General features: G+C 39.0%; 1 protein-coding gene across 3 annotated transcripts in view; it reads left to right on the top strand.

Annotated features, from left to right (window-relative positions):
- The window catches only part of GPR160 (G protein-coupled receptor 160), a 35,790-nt gene that overhangs the window by 4,168 nt on the left and 5,852 nt on the right, over positions 1–25,770 (top strand). For 2 of the 3 annotated variants that reach the window (XM_032484512.1, XM_032484523.1), the window contains one exon: positions 25,294–25,412. The gene's annotated coding sequence lies outside the window, so the exon portion shown is untranslated. Of the gene's footprint in view, positions 1–25,293; positions 25,413–25,503; positions 25,587–25,770 lie in introns of all 3 variants that reach the window. The other variant, XM_032484517.1, reaches the window with a different exon arrangement.

The raw sequence follows: 25,770 nt of genomic DNA, 5'->3' as shown, positions 1-25,770 counted from the left end.
GAGCTTCTATGACAGAAGATACAAGGTATGTCATTTTTCTCTCACCCTGTCTGCTTTTCTCATTTATGTAGAAGTTATAGTTTACTACCCCTGCAGTACCACAAAAATGGAGTGCTTGTGTGGGCACCCGCAGCAGAGAAAAGGAGTGCCGCGCAGATCCCAACACTGGCTCTTTGTGAGTGGGACCGTGGTCTTGTGTCCCCTGGGGGTTCCCAGAGTGTCCTGTGGGGATGGGGCACCAAGAAGCCATTTCTCTTTAAGCAGCCTGACACTGGGGTCCAGATGGCTCCTGAGCTTGTGGGCTGGCTCTCTGTAGCTGCTCTGAGGGGAACCCAGAAGGTACTACCCTCTCACTCCTCTGCCCACCCCTCCCGCTAGTGACACATCTGTCCTACATGCGGCTGAGGCCAAGCCCTGTGGGAAAGCCCTGCAGGCGTGAGGAGTGGGTGTGCCCTCGTCCAGCCTTTGAGAGGCTTCTGTTGTACAAGTCCAAGGGTGGCCTAGTTTCCTTATCTTGAAACTTTTGCCTAAGGGTTGTGGGACAGATGCTGTCACCTCTCCCTATAATCTGGAGTTTTGTTATAGTGGAAGCTTCTGTTTAGATCTTTGTTTCCTTTCCCTGAATTTTGAGTGTTCACAGCAGTTGGGGGGGGGGGTGAGGTGGAGGACGGGAAGAGGAAATACGGATGGAGCCTTGTAGAGTGGCTTTGCGGAGATATCAGGTGCTGTTTTGAGGGCTCTGTCACTAGAACTGCCCGTGTAGGTGTGCATGCACCCCTGCGTGAGAAGGGAAATGGGCCAAGGGCGATCCTGCAGGTGGACTGCCTTATTGGGTTGAAAGTCCATTTAGAGGCTGAGGTGTTTGGTAACCGCCAGGCCAGCAGGTTGATTGGATCCTTTTAGGAGCGCCCTGGGATTCAGGTGTGCAGGTGGTGATCCTCAGGGAGGTGATTACTATCTCCGTGTCAAACCGGCAGCCGGCCAGGAAAGGGCCCCAAGTGTGGCCGCTGATTTCTGTCTGGTTCTCCCACCACCTGGCTACTGTGTGACCTTGGCCAAGTTTTTTTTAAACCAGTCTCCCGTGTAAAGTGGAAGTGTTAATGATCCCCATCTGCTAGGGCAGTGAGGATTCGATGGCACGTGGGATGCCAGGCGTGGAATAAGGCTTCACCGCAGGCTAGCAATTGCTCATGTTGAGCCCCGCCTCCTTCACTTTTGCCTTTATTTGGGAGGGCTTCCCCAGGATTTAGAAAGCAGGCTGCAGGGGAGAAATGCCTTCCAGCTCTGACCTCTGTTTTCAGAGGGAGCCGGGGCTGCCTCGTGGCCTTAGGGAAATGTTCTCCGTGACAAAAGTCAGCAGAGGATTTGGTGGAGCCGCAGCTTTGAAACTGATGCAGAGAATGGGGCCCGAGCCCGGGGCTTTGGCTCTGTTGTTTGGGGATTAAATCCTCTCTGACTCTGGAAAGGAGCTGGATCCCCGGCGGCCTCCCCTCCGGGTGGAAGAGCTGGAACTGGTGGGACGGCGCCTTTGCACCGCGGGCGGGGCTCTCGGCCAACTGCGCCCTCGGAGCATCTGGTACCTCTTGGATCAGCTGGGGATGCGCACTCCTGGTAGGATTGTCGCGAGGGGCTGACAGGAGTGTTGAGAAATCCTGACCCAGGCCCAGCAGAGTACTACGTCTGGCTTGCCCTTCAGTGGTGAAATCATAGACCAGGTACACTGGCAGGTTTACTTTTAACTTGGAGAGGTAATACAGATGCTGTTAACTCGTATTTACGAAGCACTTTTGGAGTCTTAAAAGGGCTATCTAATTTGATCTTTAACCGGTGGTATGGGGTTGTTGGCATTTGTTTTGACTGCCTTTTGCTCTCTGTCAGGAGAGGTGCCCAAGTGAACTGACGTTCAAGCCAGAAGTGAGCCCAGCAGTGGGACGTGGGAATGGGCTGTTCGCTTTACTTTATCAGAGGAGGTAGCAGGAGTTTGTGTTCTTTATGCCCTTTAGGAATCATAGGGAGCCCTGTCATCCTGGGGAGGGAAAGGGAGAGATTGAGAGCCAAGGTGTTCCCCGGGAAGCTGAAAGCATCCCCATGTCCAGGGAGGCCAAATGGACGGGTAGCCAGCCCCCCGCCCCCGAAGTCCCCTGCAAGCAGCCGAGGCAGAGTCCCCCTGTTGACAGCTCCTGCCCAGACCCGTTCGTGGAAGTGCCAGCGGGGCCCAGGGAGGAGGAGAGGCTGTTGGATTCCCTCCTCCTCCTGCCCAGGTCCAGGCCCCTTCATGGAGCCACGGCCTTTCTCCTCCTTTCCTTCCCCCTCCTCCTCTTCTGGCCAGGAGTTCCAGTGAGGTACTGAACACCCTCCGCCGCCCTCGCCCCCAGCTACCAGGCCGCAAAGCCTGCCCCCTTCCGACCGCCCTCGAGGGCCTTTCCCTCCACTGCCTCCGCTATTTCCCGTTGGAACCCTTGCCCCGCTGCCCCTAATCCCGCACAGGCGCCTTCCCTCCCACCTTCCGTTTATTCTGCAAGTTGAAGGGAAAAAAACCATCTGTGACCCCACTATCCAAGGATCCAAAGACATTAGCCTTTTGGCACATTTCCTTCCGGTTTTGTTTGCTTTTGCCTTTGCTTTTTCTAAATTTAATAAATTTTAACATTTTATAAACATTCAATTCATGTTAGCATTTTCACTGGGTTGTCATACTGTGATTAACAGTTATCATAGCATTTTTCCATGTCTTTACAAATATCCTTTGTAATAATTGCATGCTCTTTCAGTCTTTTTTAGCCATTCTCTTGATACTAAAGAACCAGGCGATTGCTCATTTTTTGATATTGTGATTCACTCCAAATTGAATGTACGTCAACCTTTGATTCTGTGATATAATATATTTGCTTTCCACCCCTAGTTCCTGGTACAGAGCTCCCAATGACAGGAGCATCTGTTGTTACACATAATAAGCCCCTTTCAACCTTACCTGAGTTATGCTAATAAAGTGATTCTTGGAGACTGGGGTTGGTTACCAGAGGAACCAACCACATGATCAGAGGGTGTAACTTTTAGCCCCCACCTCCCTACCAGAAGGGAAGAGGGGCTTGAGATTGAATGCAATCACCAAGGACCGATGATTTAATCATTCAGGTCTCTGTAATAGAATCTCCATAAAATCCCCTAAACAAAGGAATTTGGAGAGCTTGAGTTGGCCAACACATCAAGGTGCTAGGAGGGTGGTGGGCCCAGCGAGATCCTGGAAGCTCTGTGCTCCTTCCCCATACCTTGCCCTCTGCATCTCTCCCATTTGACTCTTTTTGAGTTGCATATTTTAAAATAAATTGGTAAAAAAAAAATTTAAAAATAAAATAAACTGTAAGTAAAGTGTTTCCCTGAGTTCTGTAAGGTGTTAAAGCAGATCATTGAACCTGAGGAGGGGGTCATGGGAATGGTTGATTTACAGCCACTTGGTGGAAGTACAGGTGACAACCTGGGACTTGAGACTGGCACCTGAAGTGGGAAGCAGTCTTGCGGAGTTGAGCCCTCAGTCCACAAGATGGAGCCGTGTGCTAACTCTTCGAAGTTCATGTCAGAATTGTGTGTGTGGAAAAACCCACACATTTGGTGTCAGAAGTGTTGTGGGTAGAGACGGTATTTTTAACCTTTGGATTTCATTTCACATTATTTGAGATAGATTCCTGTAAGAATAATTCCTGAGTCAAGGTTTTAAATAGGAAAATGTTTGCTTTATGATTACAAAAGCAGTAAATTTTCATCATGGAAAATCTGGCAAGCATAGGCGAGTATAAAAAGTAAATGCACACCCATCGTCTCACCAACCAGAGGCGGTCACTGTGAGTGTGGCTCAGATGTGTCCCAGCAGGATGTGTGGCATGCACATCCTTGATTTTCAATGTGGGACGCATGGACCAGCAGCACTGGGAGCATGTTAGAAATACAGAACCTCAGGCCCATCCCAGACATAGTTAATCAGAACCCAGCTTTTAACCGGATCCACATTCAAGCTTGAGAAGTATTGGTCTACAAGACCGTGACCTTACCAGTTACAGGTGGCATGGCATTAATGACTTCTGACCCAGGTATATACATACATTTTTTCCTGTTTACCCAATATTGGAATAATCCTGTATGCACACTGATTTTCAGCCCCCACCTTAATACCACAAGACTATCTGAGGACAAGAGCTGGCTCCTCTCAGTAGCGCTGATTCTCAGGGATCAGTAGAATCTGGGAGGCACAGGGAATTCCATTACCTCCCCTCCCCCGAAAAGCCCTGATATATACAGCTTTGACCTTGCTTCTCTCATTTAACATTATATTGTCAACATTTTCCAGTTTTTTATTTTTCTGAAAAACGGGTCTTTCATGGCTGCAGATAGTAGTTCACTTTATGACTGTCGTAATTCATTTGACTACTTCCCTATTGTCAGGATTTAAATTGTTCTGATCCATTTGGGGCAGGAGAGCATTCTGTGGGCTGTTGCAGGTATGCTGAAGTGAGCTGCTCAGGCAGTAATCACTTCCTTCAGCATTAATTATTTCCTTATGATGAATTCCTGGAGTGGAGACACTGGGTCAAAAGGCATGAACATTTTACACACTCCCTAACATGCGCCAGGATGTGGGAAGTACCTGACACCGTACCCTGCTGGGCACTGGGTAGTGTGGTCTATAGACAGATTCTCTGGGGAGCAGCAATCATGCCTTTTTCCTCATCACGTGTCAAGGCCTGACTTAGAGCAGATTCTAAAGTATGATTCCCAGGGGGGTTGCAGGGTGGGAGGGAAGTTACTGGAAGGGTGGGTGGCTGCCTGTGGTGGTGGTTGCGTTTCTTCCTTCTGCCCGGAGTCCTGAGTTTAACAGATGCCACCAGCCAGGCAGCAGCTTCCTTCAGGGTGTGTCTGCACATTTTAACTCTCCTTCCAGGACTCATCTTCCAGTGGCTGGAGGGGCAGGATGGGGAGTTAGTGGAGACCTGAAATGACCTCGCTTACTAGTCCTGAGTCCGCTGGGCCTGACTGGCACCAAACTTGTTTTGCTTCCTAAGTCTGGAACTGCCAGACAGTTTTTATTACAGTCTTTCTATTTAAGTATCCAGTGATATTTCTCCAAAAAAATTTTTTTCAGAAAAACCTGTGTATTCATTACCCATGATCTTCACTGCCCTTGCAGATCCGAGGGACTGAGAATTCTATGGTCCTTGATCTAAGGATTGGAGAAATCAATGACTTAAAATGAATTCAGATGAGATTGGGTGGCGGTCTCATCCTCCCAGACTTCAGACTATACTACAAAGTGACAGTAATCAAAACAGCATGTTACTGGCACAAAAACAGACAGATTAATGGAATGAAATAGAGAGCCCAGAAATAAACCCATATGCCTATTAATCTATGACACAGGAGGCAAGAATAACACAATAGAGAAAAAACTCTCTTAAACAGGTGGTGCTGGGAAAACTGGACAGTTATATGTAAAAGAAAGAGATTAGAACATTCTTTTTTTAATTGAAGTAAAGTCAGTTTACACTGTTGTGTCAACTTTTGGTGTAAAGCATGTTTCAATCATACACACACATATAATTTATATATATATATATATATATATATATATATATATATATATATATATATATATAATTCCTTTTCATATTCTTTTTCATTATAGGTTACTACAAGATATTGAATATAGTTGCCCATGCTATGCAGTATAAACTTGTTGTTTGTTTATCTGTTTTATATATAGTAGTTGGTATCTGCAAATCTCCAACTCCCATTTTATCCCTTCCACCTTCTTTTCCCCCCTGGTAACCATGAGTTTGTTTTCTATGTCTGTGAATCTATTTCTGTTTTGTAAATAAATTCATTTGTGTGTTTTTGGTTTTGTTTTTAAGATTCCACACATGATATTTTTCTTTCTCTTTCTGGCTTACTTCACTTAGAATGATGATCTCCAGGTCCATCCATGTTGCTGAAAATGGCATTATTTTATTATTTTTAATGGCTGAGTAGTATTCCATTGTAGAAATATACCACATCTTCTTTATCCAGTCATCTGTCAATGAATGTTTAGGTTGTTTTCATGTTTTGGCTATTGTATAATGCTGCTATGAACCATTGGTGTGCATGTATGTTTTCAAATTAGAGTTCTGTCCCAATATATGCCCAGGAGTGGGATTGCTGGATCATATTGTAAGTATTTTTTAATTTTTAAAATTGGGGGGGGGGAGATAATTAGTTTGTTTTTTTTGTTTTTTTTACTTATTTTCAATGGAAGTGCTGGGGGTTGAACCCAAGACCTTGTGCATGCTAGGCACACAGTCTACTACTGAACTATACCCTCCCCCTGGTAATTCTATTTTTAGTTTTTTGAGGAATCTCCATACTGTTTTCCATAATGGCCTCATCAAACTACATTCCCACCAACAGTGTAGGAGGATTCTCCACATCCTCTTTAGCATTTATCATTTGTGGACTTTTTAATGGTGGCCATTCTGACTGGTATGAGGTGATACTTCATTATAGTTTAGATTTGCATTTCTCTGATAATTAGTGATACTAAGCATTTTTTTCATGTGCCTTCTGGCCATTTGTATGTGTTCACTGGAGAATTGCTTGTTTAGGTCTTCTACCCATATTTGGATTGGATTTTTTGTTTGTTTGTTTGTTTTTTGTTATTAGATTGTATGAGCTGTTTATATATTCTGAAAATTAAACCCTTGTCAATCACATCATTTGCAAATATTTTCTCCCATTCCATAGGCTGCCTTTTGTTTTGCTTATGGTTGCCTTTGCTTGCAAAAGCTTATAAGTTTAATTAGGTCCCATTTGTTTATTTTTGCTTTTATTTCTGTTGCCTGGGTGGACTGCCCTAGGAGAAATTGCTAAGATTTGTCAGAAAATCTTTTGCCTGTTTTCTTCTAGGAGGCTTATTGTGTCTTGTCTTATGCATTAGTCTTTAGGCCATTTTGAGTTTATTTTTGTGTATAGTGTGAGGGAGTGGTCTAACTTCATTCATTTACATGTGACTGTTCAGTTTTCCCAACACCACTTGCTGAAGACACTGTCTTTTCTCCATTGCATATTCTTATCTCCTTTGTTGAAGTTTAGTTGGCCATAAGTGTGTGGGTTTATTTCTGGGCTCTATTTCTGTTCCATTGATCCATATGTCTTTCTGCCAATACCATGCTGTTTTGATGACTGTAGCTCTGTAGTATTGTCTGAAGTCTGGGAGGGTTATTCTTTCAGCTTTGTTCTTTTTCTTCAGTATTGCTTTGACAATTCTGTGTCTTTGGGGATTCCATATAAATTTTAGGGTTATTTGTTCTAGTTCTGTGAAAAATGTTCTGGGTAATTTGATAGGGTTTGCATTAAATCTGTAGGTTGCTTTGGGTAGTATGGCCATTTTAAGAATATTGATTCTTCCATTCCAAGAGCATAGGATATCTTTCCATTTCTTTAAATCATCTTTAATTTCCTTAATCGATGTTTTGCGGTTCTTCATGTATAAGTCTTTCACCTCCCTGGTCATATTTACTCCTCAGTATTTTTTTTTTTTTTTTTGATGTGACTTTAAAAGGGATTGTTTCTTTCCTTTCCTTTCCTGTTATTTCATTGTTAGTATAAAGAAATGCAGCTGATTTCTGTATGTTAATCTTGTATCCTGCTACCTTGCTGAATTTTTTTTTTATCAGCTATAGTAGTTTTTGTGTGGAGCCTTTAGGGTTTTCTATATATAGTATCATGTCATCCGCATATTGTGACAATTTTGTCTCTTCTCTTCCAATTTGGATCCCTTTTATTTATTTTTCTTGTCTGATTGCTATGGCTAGGACTTCCAATGCTATGTTGAATATTTGTGAGAGTGGGTAGAACATTCTTACACAAAATGCACACACCATATACAAAAATAAACTTAAAATTGATTAGAGACCTAAATGTAAGACCTGAAACCATAAAATACCTAGAACATAGGCAGAACACCCTTTGACATAAATTGTAGAAATATTTTTTGGATCAAAGCAAAGATAAACAAATGGGACCTAATTAAACTTAAAGCTTTTGCACAATAAAGGAAACCATCAACAAAACAAAAAGCAACCTGTGGCATGGAGAAAATATTTGCAAATGGTAATACAACAAGGTGTTACTATCCAAAATATATAACAACTCATGTAATTGAATATCAAAAAAATACAACCCAATCAAAAAATGGGCAGAAGACTTGAACAGACATTTTTCCAAAGAAGACATACGGATGATTAACAGGCACATGAAAAGATGCTCAACATCGCTAATTTTTACAGAAATGCAAATCAAAGCAACAGTGAGCTATCACCTCAGACCTGTCAGAATAACTATCATCCAGAAGTCTACAAATAACAAATGTTGATGAGGATATAGAGAAGAGAGAACCCTGGTACACTCTTGGTGTAACAGAAAACTGGTGCACCCACTATGGAAAGCAGTGCCAGAAGTTCCTTAAAAAGCTAAAAATAGAACTACCATATGATCCAACAATTCTACTCCTGGGTATATATACCCTCCCCAAAAAAAAGAAAGAAAAAGAAAACACTAATTTGTAAAGATACATGCACCCCAATGTTCATAACAGCACTATTTACAATAGTCAAGATATGGAAGCAACCCAAGTGTCCATCAACAGATGACTGGATAAAGACGATATGATGTGTGAGTGTGTGTGTGTACATACATGTATATGTACATGTATATGAATATACATGTACACACACATACACAACGGAATACTACTCAGCCATAAAAGAATGCTATTTACTGCAACATGGATGGACCTAGAGAGTATTATACTTAGTGAAATAAGTGAGACAAAGACAAATACTATATGATATCACTTATATGTCGAATCTAAAAAACTTAACAAATGTATATAGCAAAACAGAAACATACTCACAGATAAAACAAACTAGTGGTTACCAGTGGGGAGAGGGAAAGAGAGAGGAGCAATATAGGGGTATAGGGTTAAGAAATACAGAATACTGTATATAAAATAGATAAGCAACTAGGATATATTACATAGCACAGGGAATTATAGCCATTATCTTATAATAACTTTTAATGGAGTATAGTCTAAAACTGCTGAATTACTGCTGTACACCTGAAACTAATACAGTATTGCAAATCAGCTCTACTTCAATAAAAAGATAAATCAATATGAGGAGATGTGTATGTTATATTTTCCAAATCGTGAAAGAATGGAAACAGGTGAGTGTTTATGGTAGGAGAGTAAGCTGGGGAAGGTCTGGGATGCTGTTGCTGACGACTTACGGGAGAACTAGGCCTTAGTCAACTGGGCAGGCTGCCCCAGATGGTATGCAGTTGAGAAAAGGACCTCCCTCAGGTGACTGGCCTGGTTCACTTTCTCAGCAATGACCAACAAAGCCGTAGTTTTAGAAACCATGAACATCTGAACTCGAGCAGTGTCGCCATCTCTCTGGTTGTTGAGTCATCCTGGGAGCCATGTTCAGGAACTTGGGACTGTGAGTGAGGTCTCACTGAGTACAGGTTTCTAACTGGTACTTCCGGCATGCTGATTGTATGCTTAAACCCCTTCCTTTGCTTAAGAGCAAGACTGAAGTTGATGATAATCATTGAGAACTAGGACCCTGTCTCCAATTCAAATGTGCTTTGAAGATGAAACCTCTTTTACAACCGTGTTTACTAAGCAGTCATCCCGTATGTATTTGGACATTTCTGGTAGTGGTGCAAACACTGGCTCCCAAACTAACATGTCCAACTTTCAAACAACTCACCTCGTAACCCTTCAGCTATTGCTCTTATGTATCCCTTTCCCAGGTGTGTTGACTTCTTTAGGTTTATTCCTGTTTACTAATATCTCTTAAAATTTGGTGGCAAGAACTGACTAATACAAGATGTGGAACTTCTTTCTTAATTCTGAACATTGTACTTACATTAATTATCTGTTCCTACCAAAATGAAGAGATGAATATACATGCAGAATTTCCAGTAAATAAGAAGATACAGTCACATTGGAAGGGAGGGATATGTGAAAATATATAGTAACAGAATATTAATTTACGAGCAAACCTAGGGCTTTGGGTAAAAATGAATGGTAGCTGTATGGAAAACTGAATCATATCAGTGTAACCTAATTTTTTCAAGAATGTTGTCAGGATCTGGAGGAAACAGGGCACATATATCGTGACTTTCTCATGCTGTTGATGTAATTATGCATAACGTAATCCTCAGCAACCCAGGGAAACATAGTTTAGCTTATATGATACCACAGTTGGATGGTGGAAAGGTCAGAGACATCAAGGACGTGGTGCTGGTGTGGGATAGCTCTTATAAGAGGTCCATCTGGGACCCAGTTCTATTAAATCAACTTTATTCTGTGACTAGTGATGTATTGTGTATATTATTGTTTGTGTGCCAGAAATGCTGGAAAGAGAAGTCAAAATGACCTGGACAAACTGGGTGGTTACATACTGGACAGTGTGAAATGAAGGCTAATTAATTTTGTAAGTAGGAAGTTCAAATTGGAGAATGATTGGTTTTCTGCCTGTTCCTGGCAGAAAAAGCCCCTGGGCCATGGTGAATCACAGGGTAGCTGAGCCATCAGTAATTATAATACGAGTTTATGTAGAGTACCACCCTTCAGAAGTCAGTGCTCTGGTTAAGAATCCTTCAGTGAGGCTGAGAGCAGGCAAAATATGCAATGAAGGCTTAGGGTGGATAAAAATTCTGAAATAGAAGCAGGGACCTTTGCAGCAAGATGGAAGGGATATGAAAAAGAAGCAGTTAGAAGTATTTTAGGGGTAGGATGGGTTAAAATGCTATAAAAAGATTAAAAATGCAGTGGCTCAGGTCCAGTACAGGTTTATTTCTCTCATGTAACAGTCCTGGGTGGGTATTTCGGGTCATCTGGTGGCCCTGCACCCTCTGCTGCCTTCACCATGTGTCCTTCAGAGTTGCTCTGGTTGCCCATAGTAAGGGGGAATGAGCTCAGCCCAGAATGGTTAATATCACATCTGCTCACATCCCCTCGGCCAGAAATCAGTCCTGTGGCCACACCTACCTACGAGGGTCAGCTGTGTGCTTCAGAAAAAGGAGGCGGCGCAAATTTTGAGAATGACTGTTTCTGCCATACCTCTAAGAAACAGTAGTGAAATTGACGACAGATTTCTTAGCAACAATGGAGTTTAGAACATAAGAGAGTACATACCTTCAACTTATTTAATACTAGTTAAACTGTCATTCAGGAATGAAGGTCAGCAGTCCCTAAGGAGGAGAATTGGGCAGAACTGTATCTAACAGAAGTACATACGCACTCACCCTGTGACCCAGCGGTCCCACTCCTGATAGTTATTCCAGAGGAAACACCTGCACAAATCACTTTTGTAGAAAATGTTTAGGAACTACAAACTAGAAACGAGTGATAGGACGGGTGGATATGGGTAATAAAAATGGAAATAGAATTTTCCTGAGTATACCTTTTTAAGTAGTTTTGATTTTGAATCATGTAAATATCTTATTCAATTACTTAAAATTAAATAAAAATGGAAACAAAGCAAATTCTGTCATTGAATATACAAAGAGCAACTAATAATCAAAAACAATACCATATGATATCACTTATATGCGGAATATAAAAAAAACTAACTTATTTACAAAATAGAAACAGACTCACAGACAGAGAAAACAAACTTAGGGTTACCAGGTGGGAAAGAGGGTGGGAAGGGATAAATTGGGAGTTCAAGATTTGCAGATACTAATATACTTAAAATAGATAAACAGCAAGCTTATACTGTATAGCACAGGGGACCAAATTCAATATCTTATAGTAACTTAGAATGAAATGAAAAAAAAATAGGAAAATGAATATATATATGTTCCTATATGACTGAAGCATTGTGCTGTACACCAGAAATTGACACATTGTAAACTGACTATACTTTAATAAAAATATTTTTTAAAAACAGTATATCAAATTGATTACATAACCATAAAGAGGAAAAAGAACTAATTCAGGTAACTTTTTAACACAATACTCAGACTCTATACCCACTAGTAGGGATATAGTCAAGGGGAAAAGGTGTGGGAAAAAAGTTACACTTTATTTACATGGTTAATTGTTGGCAATGGTATCAGTGTAGTAACTTGGAAACTATTTAGTAAGTATTGTAGTTAGACCAAATAGGTCAACATCCTAATGTAACTGGGAACCAGCTTCTCACTATGGGAGAAGAGAAATAAAAATACATACTGAGATGAGGTGAGGAAGAATCCTGTGTTGTTAGCTTTGAATTGGAGGTTATCAGTATCGGCTCTTGATTTAAAAAAAAGAAAAACATTCTAGCCCTGCCCACTAAAAGGGCCTAGACACAGACACCCCAGTAGTAACGGGCACACTCTGTGCCCAGGTTTTGCTTCTTAAACGCTTTTTTTTTTTTTTTTTTTTTTTTAACTACAAGGAACTAGGGTTCCTACAAAGAAGTAACTCTGGGTCTGCAGAAGTACAAGATGCCAGAAAGTAAACAAGTGGCTTATGACTGACTGGACATGTCAAGAGGACAGAGTTCCAGGCTGAAGGAACTCTGATAGGATGAATGTGGGAAAATTCAGCTATTCAGAGGAACAGTGGTGGCAGTGGATTATAGCATACTGAATAAAAACAAACCCATGAATCCCTAATACATTTTGAGGGAAAAAAAATTGTCAGCTGGTAAAAACAGAATGAATCATTGAATTATAAAAAAACACTAAGTTGCAGTTTCCATTATGATGATTGATTCAGGCCATGGATACTGAAACTATTCGTTGAGACTTTGCTGGGGAGCAGCATCGTCTGGCAGCCTCAAGGTATGACCCTAGAGATTGCTTACTGATTACAAAAGGGAGAAGGCACCCCTACAATAGAGAAATGTGGCACCCACCTCCTTAATCAAGATGATTGGCCTAGAGTCTGCAAAAATGTCAGTATCATGAAGGATCAAAAAGAACAAATGGCAGGGAACTATTCTAAATTAAAGTAGAATGAAATGATGTGACAAGTGAAAGTAATGTGTTATCCTTGATTGGATCTCAGATTTTTTTTTTAAGCTACAAAGGACAATATTAGGACAATTGGGGAGATTTTAATATGAACTGTGTATTAGATAGTATTATTATGTTACTAATTAATTTCCTGAGTAAAATAATGGTATTGTAGTTATTTAGAAAAATAGCTATCCAGTCATAAAATCAAAAATCATTGTAGGAAAAATGAGAAAATATAGGGCTAACCTGTATAGGAATAACCTAGGAAAACCATTTTTAAAATTTGGTATATTTTCATCCAGTCTACATATTTTAAACAAAATTGAATTGTACTGTACATGTTTTTTTATATTGCTTCTTTCTGTTCCATATTATTGACAGTTCTCCATTGTATTAAATAGTTCTCAAAGACATTATTTTAAGTGGTTATATAATATCTCTGTAGGTTTTCTTAATTTTGAATGTATTTTTTTGAGCTTTATTACCATATTTCATCCAGTCTAACCTTCCATCAGTTGTAAGACGTCATTATTTTATATATCACTAAAAAGGGAAATATCCTGCCAAATTATGATGCAGTATTTTTTTTACTTAGAATGGTTATCTTTATTGAAAGAGCTCCTTTAGACTTATTTAGCCAGTTTTTTTTGTCATACCTTTTTTGTATATGCATAATTAGAAAGGTATAAAGAAAGTAAATTGGTTAAGGTCTTCCTTGAACTTCACGTTGAATGTCCAGCTTTTCTGAATTACATGTCAGTTTAGCCTTCAGAATCTGTTTTTCCCCACAGTATCACCCTCTGTGCTATGAAAAGCATTGGGTGGTACAGCATTTAGGAGTGCTCCACTCTTTGAATTTTACACCTTAAATGGATGAACTGTATGGTATGTGAATTATATCCCAGTAAAGCTGTTTAAAACAAAAAGTTCCATTATTAGGTCTGGGATTTTCTTCCAAGCCAAAAATTCTGATGCTTCCTGATCTTACCAGAAGGTGTCAATAGAAATTTTCAAACAGCAACCAAGGACTCTTCAAGTGGTCTTTAAATGGTAGTTGACCAAAACATATCTGCGCAGTCAAGCCACCAGGAAAAACCACTGAGTTCACTCCCACATGGGCAGTGATAAGCCGTATCTGGCTAACAGTGATTGTATGATGCCATCAGCATCCTGACTGAAGAGACATACCAAATGTTGGGGAGCAGTGTGTCCTAAAGTGTTGAAATACAGACTCTTGTTTTAAAATAAAATTTAAAAAAATTTTTATTTAAATATAATTTTAATTTTTCCTAAGTAACAAAGGTAGACAACTCAAGGGATTATCTAGTTGGGTCACAAGGGTTATTCCAGGAGGGGGAAAAATTTTTTTTCTACCTACTCCCCACAGGCAACTTCAGCTCTTTGAGCTGATGGATTTACCTCTATCTCTGGTAACAGGCTTCTAATAACGGTTTTCACTTTAATCCTCACCTGTCAACTTCCTAAAAGGAAAATGATTATCTAGGTGCTTCCACCTTGATCCTTGCTGGCAAGACCCACTCCACCACCACCATACCCACGAACCCTCTCCAGACCTGGCCTATCAATGTAACTGTTACAGTTAGGCTTAGATCAGTTGCATTCACAGTGTTGTGTAATTATGACCACAAAAACTATCCACAGCTAACCAATGTCGATTATTACATTTCCTTTCTAAACAACTTTTTTGTTTTCCTTTGAGTGGTCTTTTTTCTTTTTTGTTTCTTTATATTTAATACTAATTCAGCCGCAAACTCTTCTTTATTCTGTAAATCTCTTTAAGTACACTCAGAGGTATCTGGAATTTCCGTCTCCCTGTAGAAACTTCCCCCAAAGCCATATGCGCTACTCTGATTTAGATTGTGTGCTCTGCCCCTGGGTGGACAGTCTTCTCCCACTGGGGCTCCTTCTTCCTGTCTTCTCATCCCATTTCCTGGATCCCACGTCTGTCTTTTTCTTAGTTTATTCCCTCCGTTTGATGAAACGTGCCTTCCGTTGGCTTCCTCAGACCTTTGTGTAATGCAGATATTTTTGAGATGTCACATATCTAAAAGTGGCTTTGTTTTATATCTATACTTAATTAACTTTAAATTAATTGATCTAATTTGGCTTGGTATAGAATTCTACATTGGAAATTAATTTTTCTCATTAAAGACTTAAAAGCTTTTTAAAGTAAACCAAATACTTAAATAGTTCATATAGTAAAGAGCTATACCTATTTGGAGATAACTTTTTTACTTTTTCCCTTATTCAGTGTATTTAATTTTTTGAATACTTAATACATTGACATGGTTAGGAGAATTTTAATAGTAGGAAAAGGGTATTGAAGTCTCCATCCCATGCATGACCCCACTTGCCAAGTTCCTACATGTGTAACAGTTGTTTCTAACTTCTTCAGTGTCTTTCCATGGTTTCTTTATGCATATATGGAACATTTTTGACAATGTATCTTTTTTCTCACGGCCTTTACATGAATGGTGATGTGTTCTATGCACTGTTCTGTATCTTTTTTCTTTGACAATGTGTCTCAGACATGTCCACATCAGTACTTGGAGTTTCCTCATTTTTAACAGATAACTAACTGCATAGTATTGCATTGGATGGATGTGTCATAATTTATTTCACTGTTGCCATATTGACCGATGTTTAGATTGTTTCCATTTCTTTGTTGTTATAAAGTGCCTCCATGAATAATCTTACAAATACTTCATTTTTCATGCATGCAAGTCAATCTATGGGATAAATCCTTAGGAGTGGAAGTGTTGACTCAAAGGACATATATGTAAGTTTGCGATTTTGATAGACATTGTCAAATTGCTTTTCCTGCCTCACAGATACGCTCTACTGACGAATTTGGGGGTCGCCTATCTTTTAAGAGGCAAATGTTATACGTTTAAACTTCTGGTTTTCTTTTTACGAGTGATGCTGACCATCTTCTCATATATTTAATAGCCCATTTTCCCTTTTTGTGAATTGTCTCTTCATATTTTGTTCATTTTACTGTGTTACTCTTGGGCTTTTGATCTTTTTCCTGTTTGATTTCTAAGAGGTTTTTTATAGGGAGATTAATATTTTGTACTGTTTTTTTCCCCCAGTTTGTTGTTTTCTTTTGATTTCACATATGGTTTTTATGCCAGGAAGTGCTGTTATTTGGTTGAACTTCACAGTTTCTTAGAGTTAAAGGTATCTTTGGGTTCTAGTGATGCTGAGGAGCCTGACCCCATGCTGATTATACACACACACGTATACATCAAAAATACATAGCTTAATGAATTATTGCAAGGTGGACACAGTGGTTAACTACCACTCAGAAAAAGAGCTAGACTGCTGCTCCGCAAGTCCCTTCCCCCAGATAACTTGAGTCCGAGTAATCTCTCTCTCGCATTTCTAAAAATAGTTTTACCACCCAAGTGTGTAGCCCTGGGGACTTTAGTTAAGTCTTACCCTTTCTTTAAAAAGTACTTGAAGAGGGAGGGGATAGCGCAGTGCTAGAGTGCGTGCTTAGTATGCACGAAGTTCTGGGTTCAGTCCCCAGTACTTCTGTTTAAATAAATAAATAAACCTAATTGCTTGCCCCCCCCAAAAAACAAACAAAAAAATAGTTTTTAATCTCCCCCCACAAAAAGTATTTGAGGTGTCTTTTAAGTCTTTTAATCCATAGATCACTTCTCCATTCCTCTATTCAAAAACTGGACCACTGGACCTTTAGTTTTCCATGAAGACCTTTGCTGACTGCACACTCATGGTGAAACTCGTTGTGTCCTGCGCTCCTCTGTATTTATTTCCTTGTTTAAAAATAGATTTATCGGAGGGAGGGTACAGCACAGTGGTAGAGCGCATGCTTAGCATGCACAAAGTCATGGGTTCGATCCCCAGTACCTCTGTTAAATAAAAAAAAATGATAATAAATATTACTTTCCCCCTAAAATAGATAAAAAGTTTTATTGAAGTGTAGTTGACATACAGTAAACCACATATATTTAATGTGTACACTGTGATACCTTTTGCCGCATCTACACCCATGAACACACCACCACCATCACGATAGTGAATACATTTATTACCCCTAAAGTTCCTTGTGCCCCTTTGTAATTTCTCCCTCCTCTCCTCCCTATCTCCTCCACAACTAAGGATCTGCTTTCTGTCATTCTAGGTGAGTTCATATTTTCTAAGATTTTATGTAAGTGGAATCATGCAGCATTCATTGTTTTTTTGCCCAGCCCCTCTTACTCAGTGTAATAATTTTGAGGTTCTGTGTTGTTACATGTATTGATAGTCCTTCCTTTTTATTGCTGAGTAGTGTTCCATTGCATGGATATACCACTGTTTTGTTTATCCATTCACTCACTGATAGAAATCTGGATTGTTTCCAATTTGGTGTCCTCTGCATTTCTTGCAAATTGGCAATTGGATCCAGAGATTTGATCAGACTCAGATTCAGCCTGTGGGAGGCACAAAATGTCTGGTTTCTCTCCTGTTATGATGATGGCAGTAGGTGCTTAATGCCTACATCTGTTAATTCAGGAGTGGAATTCTAAGTCTACAATGTATTTTTCATTTGTAATTTGGCACACTCTTTGAAGAGATGCTTCCCCTCCTTACTGCGTGGTTACCCAGTGGTATGTCTCATATGAGGCATGGTAAGTGTTTTATTCTTTCCCTTAATTTACCTGTTTTCATTATATCCATTCCAAGTCTCTTAATTCTTTATATAAAACCTGTTTTGGGTCTTTTTTCCTCTTGGGAAACTGGTCATCTCTTTGTTATCTTTGTTTAGAAATCTCTGACATGCCTCAGTATGAGTCTGTTTTCTTCCATCAAGGTGGAAGGTTTTCAGCCTTAAAAAACCTTCAGTTCTAGACAATATTATAGCCTTTTCTTCCTTGATTTCTTTCTCTCCCGTTCTTCTTCTGTGACTCCCATTATTCAGATTTTGTACCTGCTTGATTGGTTCTCTATTTTCTTATCTTCTTGTTCTGCATTTTCTGGGAAATTTCCTGAACTTTATATTCTCACTCTTCGGTTCAGCTTAACATTTCTGCGAAAAATACTTTTATTTTGCCAGAGTGATTTCTTATTTTCTGTGTTCTTTTAAAAAGCCTCCTATTCTTGTTTCATGGATGCAGTATATTCTTCCTGAAAACAGTGGAACTTCTAAATAATGTTTTTTTCTAGCATTGTGTCTCTTCCAAGTTTTCTTTTTAATTTTTGTGGTTTTGACTTTTTATAGTAGAGATTTTCTTCCAATGTCTGGGAATCTTTGGGCATCTAGTCATACTTCTAAACAGGGTGTTATCCAGAATGTTTCATTAGGAAAGACTCAATGTCTTTAGATATTTCTTCTGGTCTGACCCCTAGAGAAGGATTTTTGGATTTCTATGTTTTGTAATAATGGTATTCCTGAAACCCAAGTGGGGAAAAGAAGGCTGGAGAGGTCTCCATTTTTAATATGTGAGTTTTTACTCCATCTCTGTTTTCAGCATGGTACCCCTCCATCCTCAACTCTTGCCACAGTTTAGAGACTGTTTTACCCTTGCCGGAGGACGAGATCTCCATCCTTATTTCCTAGCTGGGGAGAGGCAGTCACCTGTTGCATTGAGCTGGGGAGGGGATCTGGAATCTGTTTCATTTGCAACCAATCCTCCTGTTTTTATCCCCATCTTTTTTTGCATCCCTTTCAGAGTTACCTGAACCAACAATTCCTGAGCCTTTTGAGGGCCCTGAGGTGTAAAGTAGGTTGAGGCTGTGCTTTCTGCATTGCTGGCATCCTTTAGTCTATTATCAGTATATATGATTCATCTGAAGATTCTACTAAAAACGTAGATTTGAGAGGTCCAAGTTGAGCCTGAGATTTGGTGTTTATAATAAGCTCGGAGGTGATGCTTATGCTCCTGCTCCTGTCTTCTTGGAAAAAGAGCAGCAGCTTCATTGGAGGTTGTGTCATAATTTATGTAGCCAACTTCCTATTGTTGGATATTTAAATTAATTCCAGGTTTTTACTTTTAAATTCAGTACTGTGAGATTAACAGCCTTAAAATAAATTAATATAACACACTCGTTTTCCATATTCACTTTGAATTTTGAAAAATGTATACTTTTATTGAACCACCACCCCAGTCCAAACATAGAACATTTTCATCTCTGCAAAAAGTTCCCCAGTGCCTCTGCCCCAACCTGGCCCTAGGTTTCTGGCCCTCAGATTAGTTCTGCTGTTCTAGAATTCCATACAACTGGAATCATACAGCCTGCATTCTGTGTGTCAGGTTGTTTTTGTTCAGCGTGTTTTCGAGACTTGTCCCTGTGTAGCAGGTACCTTATTCCTCTTTATTGCTGAGAAGTATTCCACTGTATGGGTAGACGACAGTTTATTTATCCATCCTCCTATTGAATACATGGAGTTTGGAGCCATGGCGAATCAAACTGCTCTATGTATTTGTGTATAAGTCTTTTTGTGGACATGTGTTTTCATTTCTCTTGGGTAAACACCTAGGGGTAGGACTCCTGGATGCAAGGGTCATTGAATGTTTAACCTCCAGGCCGTTAAGCAGCGTCTGAGAGGTCTTGTTGTTCTACTTCCTTGTCAACACATGTGTTGTCAGTCTTTCACATTTTAGCCACTCCAGTGGGTATGCAGCAGTATCTCATTGTGGTTTCCATTTCCCCGATGTGTCTGTTCAAATCTTTTGCCCATTTTTCTAGTGGGCTAATTGTCTTACTGAGCTGTAAGAATCCGTTCATATTCTGAGTCCAGGTCACTGGTCAGATATTTATTGTATTTTCTCCCCATCTGTAGCTTGCCTTTTCGTTTTCTTAACTATGCTTTCAAAGAGAGGTATCTTTTTCTTTTTAAATAAAGCCCAGTTTATCAATTTGTGTATGTGCATGAGCACATGTGCATGTCCTAAGAAAGCTATGCCCACTTACAGTGGGTGACTAATGTCCCCCCCAAATTCTTGTCCACCTGGAATGTGACTTTATTTGGAAATAGGCCTTTGCAGATGTAATTAAGGTAAGGTCTTACCGAATTAGAGTGGGCCCTAAATCTAGTGACCAGTGTTCCTACAAAAAGAGAAAAGAACACACACAAGGGAGAAGGCTGTGTAAAGATGGAGGCAGAGATAGGTGCTACCTTCTTACAAGCCAAGGGATGCCAGGAGCCACCAGAAGCTGGAAGAGGCAAGGAAAGATGCTTCTCTAGAGCTTTCAAAGGGAGAATGGCTCACAAAAGATAAATGTTGGGGAGGGTGTGGAGAAAAGGGAAAGCTCCCACACTGTTGGTGGGAATGTAATTTGGTGTAGCCACTTTTGAGGACTGTATGGAGATTTCCTGAAACAACTAAAAACAGACTTACCATATGATCCAAAAATCCCACTCCTGGGCATCTATCCAGAGAAAACTCTAATTTGAAAAGATACAAGCACCTCAATGTTCACAGCAGCACTATTTACAATAGCTAAGACACAGAAGCATCCTAAATGTCCATCCTGGACAGCAGACTGGATAAAGAAGATGTGATGTATATATATATATACAATGGAATACTAGTCATTCATAAAAAAGAAAGAAATATCATTTGCAGCAACATGGATGGACCTAGAGATGATCATACTAAGTGAAGTAAGTCAGAAAGGCAAATATCACATGATATTACTTAAATGTGGAATCTAAAAATATTGCACAAATGTAGTTATTTATAAAACAGACTCACAGACATAGAAAACAAACTTATAGTTACCAAAGGGGGAAAGGGGTGGGAAGGATAAATTAGGAGTTTGGGATTAGCAGATACAAACTACTATATACAAAATAGATAAATAAGGTCCTACTGTATAGCACAGGGAACTATATTCAATATCTTGTAATAACCTATAATAAAAATAACATATGTGTACCTAAATCACTATGCTGTACACATGGAAGTAACACAACATTGTAAATCAACTGTTATTTCTATTAAAGAATAAAAACGAAAACAAAAAAAAGGGGAGCATGGCTCTGCTGGCACCTTGACTTCAGACTTCTGGTCTCCAGAACTGTGAGAAAATAAATTTGTTATCTTGAGCCACCGAATGGTAATTTGTTCTGGCAGCCCTAGGAAATGGATACATGCACCTAGGATCATAAAGATTTTCTCCTGTTGGCTTCTGAAAACTTCAGTTTCACTTCTACATTTTAGTCTTATAATCCATTTTGAGTTTATTTTTGTGTATGGTTTGAGGTAAGGGTTAAGGTTAATTTTTCCCACATGGATATCCACTTTCTAGCACTATTTTTAGAGAACACTATCCTTTGCCCCATTGAATTACCTTGCACTTTTGTTTAAAATCAATTGGCCATAAGTGGGTGGATCTGCTTCTATATTCTCTTCTGTTCCATTGATTTATAGGACTGTCCTTATGCTAATACTTATTTTATTTCTGTACTTTTTATAGCAAGTCTTAAAATCAAGTAGTGTAAGTTCACCAACTCTGTTGTTCTTAAAAATTATTTTGGCTCTGCCAAATTTACATTCCCCTATAAATTGTAGAATCAGCTTGCCAATTTCCACAAAAAACTTGCTGAGTCTTACAGTCCCTTGTATGTCTTCATTAATTTAGACTTCTTTAATTTCCTTCTACAATGTTATAAATTTTCAGAATGCTTGCATGTGCTTTCTCAAATGTATCCCTAAGCGTCTCATACTTTTGATGCTGTGACATGCTATTTCATTTTCCAGTTATTTGTCATTGGTATATAGAAATACAGTTTTTAAAAAATTAACCTTTAACGTGGCCAAATTCACTGGTTACTTTTAATAGCTTTTATTGCACACTTTCAAAGCACATGATCATGTCACACGCATGATTAGACTCTTCTTTCCAGTTTACTTGCCTTTTATTTCTTGTTAATGCCTTACTGCGCTGGCTAGGACCTCTAATAAAATGTTGAGGAGCACTGGAGGGTGAACATCCTTGTATTTGTCCTGATTTTAGGGGGTAAGTGGCCACTCCTTCATCGGCATGAGGTTAGATGCAGGTTTTTCATGGATGCTTTCTATCTGGTTGGGAAATTCCCTTCTGTTTTTTTGTTTCTGTGAATTTTTTTAAAAATCACGTTGGATTTTGTTAAATGTTTTTTCTACATCTGTTCAGATGATCATATAGTTTTTCTCTTTTATTCTGTTAACCTGATGAATTACATTGATTTTCTAATGTTAAACCAAGCTTGCATTAGCTGTGATGTATTAGGATATATTATTCCTTTTATATATTAATGGATTTAATTTCACATATTTTTGTTAAGGATTTTTGCCTCTGTGTTCTTGAGGAATGTTGTTTTACAATTTTTTTTTGAAATGTCTTTGGTTTGGTTATAAGGGTAATTCTGGTCTTGAACAATGAACTGGAAAGTGTTTCTTCTGTTCTCCTTAAATTTGGTATCTCTTCCCTAAGTGTCTGGTAGAATTCATCAATGAAGACATCTGAACCTAGCCTACCATTTTCTTTGTGGAAAGGTTTTTAAGTATAAAATCAGTCTCTTTAATAGGGATTTTTAGGGATCTTTTTGAATTAGTTTTGGTAGTCAGTGTCTTTCCAGAAATTTTTGTTTAATCACAGTTGTCTCATTTATTGGAATAAAATTATTCGTAATAGTCCCCTATTATCTTTTTAATATTTGTAGGGTCTGTAGTGAGGTTTCTCATTCCTAATTTTGGTAAGTTCTTTCTCAGTTTGGTTGGAGGTTTACAATTTGATTGGGTTTGTTTTTTTTTTCCCAAAGAACCAACTTTTGGTTCATTATTTTTGTTTTAAAATTTTCATTGTTTTCTACTCTTTATTATACGCTTCTTTTAGCATACTTTGGGTTTAATACACTCTTCTTTTTCTTAAGGTGGAAACTTAGGTCACTGAATCAAGACCTTCTTTTCCAATATAAGTAAATATAAGAATATCAGAACACAATGAAAAAGCAATTAATGTAGTATAAATTAAAACTGAATTTTGCTTTTGCTTTTTTTAATATATGTATTTGCATGGTTGCTTTTCAAAGTTTTTTCTACTATAGCTTTTATAAATTCTAATATAATACATGCTGTGAAAGAAATGTTAACGGATGTACAGTAAATTATAAGGAATTGTGTATGTCATGATAGACCGTAACATATAACCACAGAATCGTTGCAGCTTGATACAGCAAACTTTTATTTCTTGCTTACACTGTACATCCATTCTGAGTCATCAGGGGCGTTGCTCCACTGCTCCACAGTCACTCAGGGGCCTAGGTTGACAAGAGATTCCACTACCTTGAACTGTACCTTCTGGATGGAGCACATGGCCTCTACGTTCCCTGTGGCAGGGGAAGAGAACACTGAAGGGGCTCTCATCTGTAATTAAATGCTTTGTCCTCATAGCCCTTCAGCCAAAAATAGCCACATGGGCCTACCTCACTGTAAAGGTCAAAGAACTAAAATCTTCCATTGGGCCTAGAAGCAGAGGAGGAGTAGCTGTGAGTGAGCATAATTCTGTACCTCAGGAAAAAAATTAAAAATCACCTACTTTTAGATAATTGCTATATCTGTCTTCCTGCCTGGCCCCACTGACCTCTATGGCCAACCTTACGTTTGGGTTGGTGGAAACTCCCTATGGTCTGACCAATCATTGATTCCTATTTTGTTGTATTCTATCCTTGCAACTATTACCTGATTTTATTAGTATATAAGGGAGACCTGGGAAAGGGCAGATCAAGAATCCCTTGCTAGTTCTTAACAACATCGAATTAAAAAAATTTTTTTTAAACCTTGTTTTAGAATATCTGAAAAATCTGTAAGATCTGGTAACAGTGGTTTTATCTATGGAAGGAAACTGGACTTGGATAGTGATGAGTAGGGGTGAGGGGTGTTGAAAGAGTGGGTGGGTAAATAATTTTCACTGTATATACTTCTGTAACTTGAATTTATACAATATAAATTATATTACCTATTTTAAAATTAAAAACCTGTTTTCTGTATTTTAATTTCCTATACTGAATCAATTATACTTTGTAAATGAACAAAACATGTTTCTTTAAAGGCTGTCAGAGTTGAATGACATTTTTTTCCACTGAATTTTGACCTACCATGAAGCAAGGATCACATTTTGAAATTTTTATTTATATTTACATTTTGGAGGAATAAAATCATTTACCCAAATAGATCAGTTACTTAGTTATGATCCTTTGAGTACCAGCAATCACTCTTATTTGGAAAGCTCTTTCACATATATATTTATTGGGTCCCTTTCTACATTTCCAGTAGTGAGCTGAGCCATAATTGTGACTTACTGAAGACAGTAAGCTTTGAGATCAGACCTGAGGTTGAACTTCAGCTTTGGCACTTACCAGTCATGCATCCTAGGGAAATGTGCTTGTTAACCCCCGAGCATTTCCTCATGGGGAAAAGTCCTATATACCTTTCATGATTGCTGTAAGGATTAGGTAAGAGGTATGTAAAACCCCTGGACAAGGCTCAGTACATTATTTCTCCCATAGGCTCTCTCTGCTCAGGAAGTCCATCTACAGTGCTAATCTCATTTTCTGTGTTAACAGTGGACCAGAATGGTAACTGTGTTCATCCCCTCTTCCCATTGTTTACTGCAGATGGTTTTGTTAAACTTTTCTGAGATTACGTAACACAACTATTTGATTGTAATAATGCTATGAAGTTACTTACCTTTTTTCACTCTTAAACTGTCATGAATGTACAGCGGGTTTTCCAAAAACTACATGATGTGTGATACCGCCACTGATTTTATGGAGAATTCACCTGCTGTTGTGCCAGACACTAAAGCCACTTGTGAAGTGTAAAATAGTGCCACTCTGCTCATTTAGTTTTTTCTGTTTGGAGAAAATAAAGCAGTTTTTCACTTTAAAAAATGTTACTTATGTTAACATGCAACAAGTGTCAAAAAGTCCTGAAATGAAACAGTTTGAGAACTACCAGTTTAGACTCGGACCCTGTGGGTGGCAGTGTGAGCAGGATTTCTGTAAACAGATGCCATGGAATCTGCACCCGTATCTCAGGGTCTATGGTGCTTTTCAAACTATGTATCCCCTTTCTTCCTCTTGCTGGAAAAAAGAATATAAGCAGTTAGTTACTGGCTCTAATCCCACAGAAAATTACAGTTTTCCTATGCAGAGATCGGGAAACAGTTACACTGAACTCAGGTCATTTAGATGGCTATTCATGATAGTGGTGTTTGTTTTCTGTCTCACAGAGCTTATTCCCATGGCATTCTGGTATGCCAGGAACCAAGAATAAAATGATCAAAGGCTGTAAAGCTGACATAAAATAGGAAGCTCGTCAGACAAGAAAAGTCCTACTGGGGAAGGCAAAGTAAGTATGGTGTGTTGTTAAGGATCAACTGGGTTATAAATGGAAAAGCAGAGAATGTCAGTGGAAAAAAATCATGGTTTGTTTCCTTCAGGCCCTGCTAATACTTCTAAACTGGCCAGATCACAGAGTAAGCTGCCTTGAAAAGGACTTCCACGTTAACTTAAGTTGTATACGGCACGTATGATTTAATTCATAAGTAGTTTAAAACATCACACAGGAAAAGGATCATAGCTTAATAAATCTCTGACATCATCGTAGTTAAAGTGAACATTTTTCAAGGGACTATTTGGCCTATCAAAGGATTTCTGTCTCGTCCTGGGAGGCCTTTTAAAAAAATGAAATAGTGGAATTTTGAATA

This window comes from Camelus ferus, chromosome 1 (genome assembly GCF_009834535.1).
Source record: "Camelus ferus isolate YT-003-E chromosome 1, BCGSAC_Cfer_1.0, whole genome shotgun sequence".
In the NCBI taxonomy this organism is placed as follows: domain Eukaryota; kingdom Metazoa; phylum Chordata; class Mammalia; order Artiodactyla; family Camelidae; genus Camelus; species Camelus ferus.
This window is presented reverse-complemented; position numbering and strand designations above follow the sequence as displayed.